We start from the raw sequence: 13442 nt of genomic DNA, 5'->3' as shown, positions 1-13442 counted from the left end.
TCAGTCATCTGTGATGCCTACACCGGGTATGCTTGGCAGCCCCTGACTGTACAGTGCAGGTGTTACAGCTCACTGTGTCTGCCAGCGGCGACCTGACCCGCGCCTGCCTGGGGTCGCACAGGCACGACCGGGTGGAGGTACGGACTGTCCACTCTCCGATGTCACATGTCCGCTGGAAACGTGCCCACGGGGCCGTCCAGGGCCACGTCCACGTGGCCTGCTCTGTCCTGGTGTGGATGGTGTAGTAGCAGCTGCACTGCTGCTGCTACCAGCACTGTCTGGGTGGGCATGGGAGGTGGCACACACACGCTGACCTGCAGCAGGTGGTGTTGCTGGCACACGCCCACGTGCCCTATGCCTCACTAACTGGTGTTCCTGCACGGACTGCGCACGCTCAAGGATGGCCATGCCTCGGTCGAGGATACCAGCCATGTCACCCAATCTCCTATCCAGAACATCGGCAAGATGCTGTTGTGCATTTGCCAATGCCTGGATGTTGTCATTCAGGGTACGGATTGCGGACCTCTGCAGCCTCTGCCCTTCCTGGTTCTGCCGTTCGGCACGTGCCTGCGCCGCCATTACAGTCTGGAACATGCGTCTGGTTATACCAGCTGCTGCACCCTGTACGGCAGGTGTATGTCTAGCGGTGCTCCCCTACGAGCAGCACCTGCCACATGCCTGCGTGGCACTGCACCAGTCCTTACACTGGCAACATCGTGTACCCACACCTTTTGCAGCCACCACACATCCCTGCTCGGAGACAACAGGCGCTGACTGACCGTAATCTATGGTCAACGTTGTTGGGGTATGTCGGCATCTGAACCGTGTGCGGTGATGAAAGGGACGTATGTGTGATGTTCTCCACTGGCACAGTGTCTGCCTGTGACGACCCTGCCTGTGCCTCATGCACATGGTCATCACCACTAGTATCTGTGGGGACACTAGCATCAGATTGACCGCGGGAGGAACTCACCTACAGCACCTGTCAATACAAAGACATACCATCGGTTATAATACAGACACACACACACACACACACACACACACACACACACACACACACACACACACACACACACACACACACACACACAGCATGCATGTGATAATGCAGGTGGCATGCAGCATTCACACAACACAGACCAGTGAATGCAGACCAGACATTCATAGTGGCAGTATGTACACTGCCCTGGTGGGGACAGTACAACAGGCAGGTGTCATTTAGTAGGCATGCAGTACACACATTCATGGTAGTTTGCATGCATCAGCGTGATACACCGTGTGGCGGCGGGCGAGTTGAGAGTACACATGGCTGCCGACGCTATGTAATGTACACCGCAAACATGTGCGGTATCATGTGGACATGTGACGATGGTGACCCACCGCATGCACCACATCACAATGGCTGTCACGGTGCAGTGTTATGTGTACAGTCTACAGATACAATGTATGGGTAACAGTGATGTCTGTGCAGGTACGTTTGCTGTGAGCTGTGTGCATAGCTGTACAGTGTGAAGTGCGGGCTCTGTGCCACTGCACAGTAGCAGGACACAGCTATGTGTCTGTGCGATGCGTGACCTGGATGCATTACATTGCCATGTCTGTAAGTCAGTTCAGATGCTCAGCAGCGTATATGGTGGACATTGGAGGCACCTGTAGTAGCTGTGGAGGCGTTCCATGTCACTGGTGTACTACATTGGATGTCCAGGGGGTCCACTACAGTGATGAACCCACTATGTGTGTAGAGGGTGCAGCGGTGAGTACCCACTGTGGATGTGCTGTGTGGCAACATGCCTGTAGGTATCAACCATGGCCTTGTCTGTCTGAGTCATTGACTATTGTGTGTGGTAGACATCGTGCACACGGCCCTGTGGTGGCCCATGTGACATACAACCATACTAGTGTGAGGTGTCACATTCTGTACGGATATGCTGACAGTGTGGATGTCTGCTATGTTGTGCATAGGTCATGTCATGGTGTGACAATGCTGCAGCCAGACATCCACGTGCATGGGACATGGCATGTGCCATGTCTGGCGTGTGCACCGATGCAGGGGCATGGGTCACATTGGTAACACCTGTGCTCTGGCCAGATCACAGCTCACTATGTGGTACTGTGTGCATACTGCACTGGCATACCAATGCATACTACACATGCAGCCATTGTGTAACACCTACACCATTGTATGCATAGCTGACTGCACGTAACACACCAATAGGTTGTGTGGTGTCATAGCACTCTACGCTAACGGGTGTATCTACTGTACATGGGTGTTGTGTGTGTCGGGTGGTGCGAGCTGTATACCGTGACTGGGGCACACACAGGTGAGCATGTCATGCCTAGACACATGGGGAATATCAATACAGCAGAACATGCCTTTGACTAGCAACAGACTTACCTGCAACAGACCCTTGTCCTTGCGACACGCCAGGCGTACCTGTAAAGGCATTGCACAAAGGTATACACATTAGCCATTACTATCTCCACAGTCAGCACTGTGCATCTCACATCATGCATGTGTGTGGTAGCATGTGCTATGCACATGTCTGCTAACACAACATAGCATACTATGGTTTGCATCTTGTGTGGCCATATACCTGGCATGTATTGCTATATCATGTGTTGTACTATGACACCCACACACACGTCGCCTATCATACAAACATGCAACACTGACTTACCATGCGGCTCCAGGCTCATATCTCGGGAGACACCCACCTCCACAATGGACGCAAGTGTTTCTGCGTGTTCTTCCGTGGGTGTCCCCAGACTGGCCAGGAGCTCCTCCGTGGCTGTGAGTGGGGGCTGGGTTGGTGGCCCACCACCTGTCCCACGTTGTTGCCTGGCGATTGCAGCGGCACGCTGTCTTGCATGCTGGATCAGGTCTGTGCAGTGCCTGCGGATTTGTTGATAGCTGCGGTTGTTTACGGGCACGCTGTTCACCCTCCTGCACATCTCCTCCCACATCTCCTGCCGTTCCTGTGCCTGCTGTGGCACATGGCTAAATAGGGCGGCCTTGCCATGGAGGTATGGAATGATCACCTCCTCCTCCTGTCGGCTGAATGGTGGAAGGCGGGAACGTGGCATTATCTGGAAGACATAATGATGGTGGCAGGTCACATTCACACTGCTGTGCTGGCATACTGTTGGAAATACATTGCTATATGTCATATCTGCACAGTGATCTGTGAAGGGCATCGTGGCAGTGACACAGCCGATGTTCTGGCTTCACACCATTGAGCACTGGGTGTCACATCATATCTGTGTGCCACCCCATCACACTGTACACGCACCATGTAGATGTTAGCCTGCCATGGACATGTGTACCTGGCTGCACCTATGTCCATATCAGTTGGCATAGGTCCCCATGTGACGTCTGTGGTACTGTTCACCTGGACGCTGTGTATATGTCAGTACACATCACGTCTGTGTCCATTGTGAGCGTCAGCAGCGGCACTGTACACATACACATGGACACCTGCACATGCATGTGTTGTGCCATGTACTTCCACACAGCACTGTGCGGTGCTGGACAACTTGCCACAGCTCACCTGTGTTGCATATGTGATAGACATGGAGCAATGTGTAACCATGACACATTAGCAGGAAAGGCCATGCATAGCATGTACAAACACACATTGTGCAGAGCATCACACAGCACCTGTAACATGACAGGGTGCATCGCCGCCACATTACTGCTGTGTATGGTTGATAGTGAGAGTGCCTTTTGTCCATTGCACCATGTGGGACTGTGATAGCTCATGCAGCCTTGCTGGTCAGCTCTGCATGATATGGCAGGGTATGCCACATACATGGCACTGGGTGTGATCCACCTTGGGGTTGGCAGTATTGGTAGGGTGGCTGTCCATTGCATATGTCATAGCTGTGTGAATATGGACATTCAACATGTTTATCACCATGGTGTGGGCACTGTCCTTGAGCGAGGTATGCTGTACACTGCTTGTTGAGGGTGTGTCTGTTGCATGCAGGTATCACACATCCATGCATACACTGTAGCCCTGGCAGGTGCTATGTGCTGGGATATTGATCGACACAGTGCTGTATGTGGACACACACCACTATCCCATGCACATGGATGGCTGCCTGAACTGATGTGGGTAACACATATGTGTACATCCAGTGCCGCTGCCACCCACATGTCTGCTGCTGCACTACACACCGCCATCCCTCCCTCTGTGAATGTGGTGTTGGGCTCAGCAGAGGTATCCATGTATGGGGACAGGGATGTTCACATAGCAGGCCCACTGATGGTATCGTCGATCTGACCATACACATATGATGCACCCGTCACACATACAACCCATTCATATTGTTGTTCAGAGCGGTGACACAGCTATATTGCTATGCGGAGGCATTCACAGACATACATACACACAGGCATGCACGTCCATCTGTGTCATTGCCTGGACTATTGGTGTGGTTTGGCACCTAACGTGTTTGACTGCAGGTGGCGCAGACCTACTGTGCACATGTGTACATGGTAGGCCTGTTCTACGGTAGGCATCTGTGATGTGCTGTGCACATCTCATATCTGCACATTTGGTTGGTGTCCATTGGTCCACGGGCCAGTGGTGGGACATACAGGGATGTTGCTGAACATATATGCATGCGACCCTGTACAGCTGTGGCGCTAGCCTCTCAGATGCTCATGTGTCGTGGGCGTGAACACCGTACACACACATGTGGTTGTGGGCTGCCGTCCGTACCCATCTCCACCTGTGGGTTGCTATCATCCCACACACTCCTTGTACTGTATGTTCAGGCTATGCACCTATGTGGGGCTTGTGTGCATGCAATACGATACTATGTGCCTTTGCACCCATCACAGACAATGTCACACAGGTACACGGCAGCCATACACATCGCAGCTTGTTGTCAGCATGTCACATGTGGTACACACCTAACACATCTCCTGTGGGACATGGTAATTTGTATGGGCATGTCCAGTTGTCACATACCACAGCTAGGCTATGCAGGACATGTCTGTGGACATCTACTGTGACATGTACACGAGCAATGCCCCTACCTACATCACATGGTACTACCTGTGGAGTATGTGTGTCTGCATCCATGCTATGGCCATAGATGACAATTGTACATCAATATGTGCAACATACCTCATTGGGGGTTGTCATGTGCACATGTTCCATGTGTCAATGCATTGTTTGTGTCTGTTGGGCGGTCATTGTTGTGCATGGTTTACATGGCTGACATAGCGTACTGTGTCTGATTCCAGGTACTTCATTCGGCTACCAGCATTGTACCTACAGCACATTCCAGCCATCATGTAGCCAGCTTAGATGACAGTGGGAGGTGTTCCGCCATGTGCACATATGTCACACACGAGGGTGACTGACACACATTGTCAGGACTGGGTTCTGACTGCTGTGGCTGTGTGTACGGTGTTGACAACCATGACTGCACCAGATGGTGTCTTCTGGATGTGTGACATTCACAACAAACACCTACATTCACATGGCAGCGCCGTCACAACAATGGACATTCCTGCATGAACACTGTATGCGGTATGTCTGTATGACCACTGCATATATCACTGGTGGCCACCAGCATGGCTGCCTACAACAGCAGTGTGTATCCTGTGCAAACATGGGTTACACCAGTCACAACACCTGTGTCAGATGGCCCTGTAGTGGGTGACAGTGCAGTTCCATTCATCCAGTGGTGTCACATGTCTGTCTCCGGCAGGGCTGTCACAGGTAGGCACAGCATGCAGTGATGTGTGACAATGCTTACACCCTCCACTGTGCTGTACACTAGCACTGCACACACAGTACAGCACACATGTCATTTATCTGCAGTGCCTGGGACCTGCCTCCATGCCCTACGGCACACCTGCCATTCCAGATTGTACACAGGTTATACCTCCCAGGCACATACCTGGACTGCAACACTCATCGGTGGGTGGTTCCCACACCACACCGTGATTTACACACATACTGTATATTCCCATGACACATTGCATCATAGGTAGTCCATGTTCAGATACCCATGTTCGTGGCCGCTCGCACATTGTGACACGCGACAGTGAATACACTGTACACCACAGGTTACATGCCGGTCAGGTTGGCATACTGTACATTGCACCTAGGACAGTTGCTACTGCTATGTATTGCCAGCAACACGCCCTTCCCTAGTATGGACTCCCATGTACCCACATGCTTGGCCATGCAGTGCATAGCTGGGTGACACATTACACGACACATACCATACCTACACTACCCTCAGCATGCACCAAACCTCCATGTGTCTGTGTGCTAGGCCTACACACCTCCCGCCTCTGTTTGCTGAACATCCATGCTTACCATCGCTGCTAGCCACACCTAAACACACAACCATAGCAGCATGCATGGTACATACACACAGCCGGTATTACTGACATGCACTGACAGTGGTACTTGATGGCATGGCACGCCGTACGATGGACAGTCTACGTGCCTATGCCAACACTGATCACAGTGCACTTCTGCTACATTTACACACTGGTAGGGACCATGCTATTCCACACTGAGACATGGTGGTACTGGCCTTTTCACAGGCCACAGTGGTATTCCTGTTCCATGCACACGTGCTGTATGGGCACATGTGCAGGCTGTTGCACGGTAGTTATGTTCACCTGTGTCTTGTGTGTCACTTGACAGTCATGGTGTGTCCTGATGGTGCATGACATACTCCACAGCTAGCTACCTACACATGACTGCCAGACATTGCAGTGTGGGCCCTCACGCAGTGTGGTGGTATGTCTCTGCTGTTTGACTACATCCACATTCAATGCAGCATACCACGGTCATGCAGGCATTGGCGACACAGATGTTGCTGTCATCGTGCCTGCCAATGGGGTACCTACCAACAATACACACTCTCACTCACTACAGGGTTCCAATCCTTGGCTGGACATTGTATTAACCCTGTGGACACATACATAGTACTGCCATGCACATGTTATGTCCGGGAACACAGTCCCAATGTCACCTCAAACCGCCGTAGTTGTTGTATCCCGCCAACCTGGCTGTTACATGTCTCTGCAGCAGCACCGTCAGTGACTGCTAGCCCATTCATGTCGTTGTGCACCCTGACCACCACACTACCACATCTATCACGCTACTCATGGTGGGTCGTGCATTGCCGGTATGGGGCTGCATCTCTACACCCATGACTGGGCCATTCAGTATGGCACTGGGCCACATCTTGACATACATGCTTCACACACTCATTGACTACCTGCATGCCTTTCCTGGCACCCTTGTTGGGCTTCTGTGTGCCACAGCACACCACATCCCATGCTGGCCACCTGTCATATTATTGCATGGGTGGTTGGGGTGGTACAGAGGGTATCACATCAGACATGATCCGCTCTTTGCCCTTCAGCACCATTCCACTTTATGCTATTGCCAGTGTACACATCCAGCATCACATCGTACCCTGTGTATCGGGATGTTACGCCATGTGCCTTCTGTACAGTTCACACAGTGGTGCAGGCATATCATGCTAACTACAACAAGTCAGGGGCGTGTGACATTGCGGTCCTCAGACATGTGGCCCCTCATGCTCAGTATTTGCATACATACACTACCTGCTGTCACACAGTACTGTACATGCCTACATATACCACTTCTACATACCTGGCAGCATTCTAGCTCATCCTACTCATGTTGCTGACACCCATACAGGTGTCAGTGTGGCAGATATATCATGTAGATATCATTGCATCAGTTACATCACACATAGTGCATACACATCACCTTTGCATACTGACAGTCATGCGGTGTGTATCACATGGATACTGTCCCTATACAGGCATATCACGTTGTACATGGTTGATGTACACACATGGCCCACATGGTGCTGTGGTTGCCATATTACACCATGGCGTGGGTACACATGTGCAGGACCACGCATTTCTGGACCGTATGTCTGGCTGATACCTTGGGTGCCCTTGTACCAGTGCCATACACACATGTACCGCGCGGGCGTGTTACAATAACACATGTGTGGTGTACCTTACACAATGGATACAACGTTACATGTCTCAGTATAGTCATGCTGTGCTCTCTACCCAGCTCAGACAGTTTACATATGCAAATGACAGTCATGTAACACATCTGTGCTCACCTGCATGCCACTAACACAGGGGTGTAATCTACTCTGCCATGGGCCATGTTCTCCGCAGTACTGATGCATGTAGTACTCCTACATGGCGTTTGCAGTGGGCAGGGTGGGAGGAGCAGTCCTGCATGTGTGCACACATGCCACATTGCTCAGCACAGGCGTCTGTGTGACATCCACAGACTGGACACACACCATGCTGTGGGACATAGGTCCTGTGCACATCCCACAGGGGCACACTGTGTCACTAGTCATGTGATAGCTTCCTTGCTGGTAGGGTGACACAGACCCATGGTACCACCACAGCGGACGTACTGTATAGACATGACAGTTGACATCCAGTTCTGCCGTTCAGTGGACACTACCATGGGGGGGGGGTCAGTACTGTGTACATTGCACATGTGTTTACACACGGCCCTGCTGGACATCATTGTGGCACATTGCACCTGCTATGGAACGTTTGGACATGGTCACTTGCTGTTCCTCCATTTCGGTACCTATTCTGCTACTACATTGTCCCATATGTGCAGGCCATACATATCTTGTGTATGTACATAACATTAGGCCATCGCTCCATCATGCATGCTATGCCTGTGATACTGTCTATGATTTGTGAACATATCCATCATGACAGCTTTGCATTACACATAATTGACATAGTCGCCCCTGCGTGGGATACGTGCACGATGCGCACATTCCGTATGACATCGATGGTATATGCCCATGCACATGTGTGCTGTGACACTATAGATACATGTCATATCGGCTGCTGTGACACTTCATTGATGGATATCCACTGGCAGCATCAGCGTGGGTGGTGGCATTCTGCTGTGTTTGCAAGCCCTATGGCAGACCTGGGGTGCGGTTACCACCTGTGCCACTTTGCAAGGGACAGTCCCTCCTTGGGCAGTTGTGTCCTGACAAAATATATTACAAATGGCAAATGTCCTGAGATTGTAGGACATCACTATATGCCATTCTTATGTAAGAGTTGCATCACATACTTATTTATGTATGTACATTCCTAAATGTTACAAGACACACAATAAGCAACTTAACTGCTACAAGACTACACTTTTCTTTATGCAAAAGAGTAGAGTTCTAACCTTTGTACTGACCATGGGTATGTGTCCACCTGTAACATCTGATGTGTGTCGAAGATTTCCCACTTTGGCCATTTGAAAAGGTGGCAAGCCGAACCTGGGGTTATCGGGTGTGTACATGTTGTCCACTGCTGTGCACACGTTGTCCACAGTCGTTGGTATGCTGCGCGTTTTAGCATTACATATCCAACCTTCGCCTCTCTCTGCCTGATGGACAGGTATCTTTACCTACACACACCGTTCACATACTGTACAGATTCGTCATACGTATCGTGCGTTACACACCAGTACATGTCGTGGGTTCGACATACCTTTCCGGCCTTTTGTTCTGGGTTCGTCTCTATTCCTTGTTCCTCCTTCTCTATTCGTGTTAGTTCGGTATGAACATACAGTTTGAATATCCAGGGAGTCTTCCTTATATTCAGGCCAATAGCTGTTCCTCGGTGTGTACTTATGCGCATATCAGCGGTGATCCCCCTTCCTTTCGTTCGTTGGCGTCGGCACTAGCCCATGGTTCTTTCCTCGTGTGGCGTTGGTTATTTGCAATACCTTCGTGAGGATGGTATGTATTGTATCATGTTTGTGTGACTGCATCCGCTATGTGTGGTGTCGGGCACATTTCGCTGTGGTGTTAGCCGTGGATTGTGTGTGTTGAGTATGGTATTGTGTTCGACATGTGGGTCCCCGTGTCCTGGCGGCGTCTGTCGATGGCGTTGTGCATTCAGATGTGTTACATAGCTGTTATTTTCCTGTACATAGCGGATGCAGGATGCATCAGCCGCTGCTAGTGTTTCCCAGGAGCTTGTTGTGGGTATGCCGCTGTCATTCACTGCCTGTATGTGTTTGCTACGGTTTTAGCTGTTATCCCTTTGATATGTGCAATGGGGTATATCTGCGGATGTGGGTGACGGTAGGGTGTGAGTCTTGCATTTATACATACCAGATATGCTTGTGTGTGTGCTCCATCCCTGCTTGGGGAGCTGCGGGTTACCTGTCTGTTGTTCGGGAATGTTTGTTTGGTTGATGTCGTCTGCTGTCGGTATCGCCTGCATGTGTGCTTCCTGCACGTATTCCTCCTTCACATCGGTTATATATCTGCGGATGTTCGTCCGTGCCTACTATCCATTGGCATTTTGTCGCTGATAGTTACGGTGAATGTGGTCCTATACTTGGGGGGGCCTGTATGCTACCGGTAGCCTCCTATTCGTGTGCCGCTTGCTTACACACCGCGGTATTTACCGGACCGTAAGTGTTCACGATCGGTGCCGGGATAGCACATTCGTATTTTCGCCGTACATGCCTGATGCTGTGTAACGTTGGCGACGGACCGTGTGGAGTCTACCTTATGGCCGCCATACCTACGGTCATGGTTTGTACATCGTCCTTTGCATCTCCTGTTGGCTATGGCCCTGTGGTACACTTTGGGACATTTCCGCTTTGCATCGTTTTACGTGCACGTGCATAGCCACTGAGGAGATGTCAGTACTACTTTGTGGGTACTGCTGTACATACGCCTATGGTTCCTGTACTGTATGCCTCGCCTGTTATTACACTCCGCCTGTGACATGTCATCTACATACACAGTTTACAGTGGCACACACATTACACACACACAGCGGAACACACGACAACCTCACCTCACACACACACATATTGCCGCCATGGCTGTCAACCTTCTATTTCCAGAGTGAGGAACACACACAGTAGTAATGTGAAACAAATGGGCATAATGTGGAACACATAGTAATGGCATAGTGACAACTTCAGCTAAGTAGGTCATAGGTTGATTATAATATGCTGATTTACTTACAGTGAAGAACCTTTACTGACTTACTATGAGTACATTCTATTTACCAGGATGTCATTTATATACATTCCTAACAATGGATGTTTGACAGACATTTTCAATGTGGAACTTGGAGGAACTGCGAGGAACATGAACTGTTTTACACCCCAAATGAGTCGTTCCTCATAATGTCGTACACTTCACTGGTATGCTTTCCGCTTCGCACCGGTTGAACACAATACCTCGTTGGCCGCATCGCGGTGGCGGCGTGTATCTCCGCACTCATATCCTATGGATATGACACGCACATATCTAGGGTTGCCACCTTTTCAAATACCCAAAGTGGGACATTGTCTGTAGAAGCGTCAGATTTTCCATGCAAACACATTCCCACGGCCAGTACAAAGGACAGCAATTCACTTTTGACAGAATACAAACCTGTAGCATTACAGTTGCTTATTCTGTTTATTATCATATTTAGATGTTTCTTCTACAAAATCACTGTTTTATGCAACTAATATAGAAATTATGGAAATAGTTTTGTCCTACAATCTCAGGACATTTGCCATTTTGTCAATGTTTTGCAGGACACAACTGCCCAAAGGGGACTGTCCCTCACAACGGGACAGGTGGTAACCCTACACATATCCGTTACTGTACCGTGGACTGGTGACCATCCCGACGCGGATATGTATTGATGCAGGTTAACATTTCCATGGCTGGCGTTACCTGCCCTGCCCACCCTCCAGGATGATCGGGTTGTCGGTCACTATGTTTACTATGTGGTGATTTCGTCTTACTTATCTGTGAACTTGCATCCCTGGGTTCCATATTACCCTGTTGTACTTTATATCTGTGTATGCGTACATATATTTCTACATGTGTACTGATATGTATTTCCGTATCTGTGTATGCACATGAGTACATATGTGGTCGACTTGGCGATAGTGGCAGCATACGGCTCGCCGTGTGCTGTAGAACCGGCGTGCGTTGAGGTGTTGGCGTTCCATGCTCTGCTGGCTATTGGGTGTGCAGTGTTTGGGCGGTGCCTTTGTTGGAGTCACACATCGTCCGCACACGGTACACATTACGGGCGGACATGTTTGTGTGGCGTCCATTTTACTGTGTGTGCAGGTCAGGAGGTGTCAGTCCATGGGGCCTACACTGTCAAAGTATGTGCTATCGTTCCCTCTTTGCCAGGGCGTAGGCATATTAGATGCGCCTCTGTCTACCTACTGGGGCTGGCTCAGTGTGTCCATGGCGCTGAACGCCCTGTGCCTGTGCTTGCCCTGGCAGTTGTGGCGGGCTTGGTGGCCCTCCGGCATTATGTCCCTGCAGCAGCTGTTTCCGCAGAATCATATTGTGTAGCATACAACATACTATGAATATGTGGGCACTTGTGCCTGGAGAGTACTGCAAGGCTCCAAGCACCGGAACCGTGATTTCAACATCGAACACACGCTCTATGATTATTCGTTTGTGCGTGTGCCTCATTATGGCGTTCTTGCATGTGTGTGTGTGCATTTCTGATGGGTGTCATCAACCACGGCTCCAGTGCGTAGCCAGCATCCCCACAAGGTGACCTTGTGTGATGTCCCCCCTGGCGAATACCTGATACAGCTGTGAGGCATGCCAGATATGGGAGTCGTGGTAGCTTCCAGGGCTGCCAGCACACACATCCATAATAATGCCCTGCGCATTGCACACGACCTGGCAATTGATGGAGGTATCCCTTGCGGTTTATGTAGCGTCTACCCTGCTCCCGGTGGTGACTTTATTTCTAAGTGCGTACAGTCTAACCCACCCAGGACCTCCGGGTATTGTGCCACACGGTGGGCGGCGCATATTGCTAGCCAACTCCTCCTGAGATGTGGGAATTTATGTGCTCATGGGCATGTGGTAACATGGCATCCAGGAACTGGTGTAGTACCCTGGATGCTGATGCCTGTGAGATGCCCATTATGTCCCGGTTGGCCTTTGAAAGGTACCTGTAGCCAGTATTCGCAAGCTCACACATACCTTTGTGTCCACTGGGATGGGCTCCCCTCTGTTGTCTCTTGTTCTCAGGCGGCCGGCACAGCTCCACTATTTGCTGTAACGTGTCCCTGTCCACCCTGTAGCGCTCTACTATCTCCAGGTCTCGCAGCCCTGGTAGGTCACCCTTGGTCTGAACACTCTCCTTCTCCTGTGAGGCCTCACGGTGGTTGTCGGCACCACCCTCCGCAACTCCGTCTGTCTCTGCCACATACCTATGCATCACGGCGGCACCCAGCATATACATATTAAAAGTTCCCGTCTGTTTACACCCTACGGTGCGGCGTTTGGGAAATCGCTGTGTGTTGTGTGCATTCACATTTAATACTGTTGTGCTGTATACCGGTGATGTCATTGGGTGTGTCTGTGCGGCC

Source organism: Protopterus annectens, chromosome 3.part1 (assembly GCF_019279795.1).
Source record: "Protopterus annectens isolate FY-2018-M chromosome 3.part1, PAN1.0, whole genome shotgun sequence".
NCBI lineage: Eukaryota > Metazoa > Chordata > Ceratodontiformes > Protopteridae > Protopterus > Protopterus annectens.
This window is presented reverse-complemented; position numbering follows the sequence as displayed.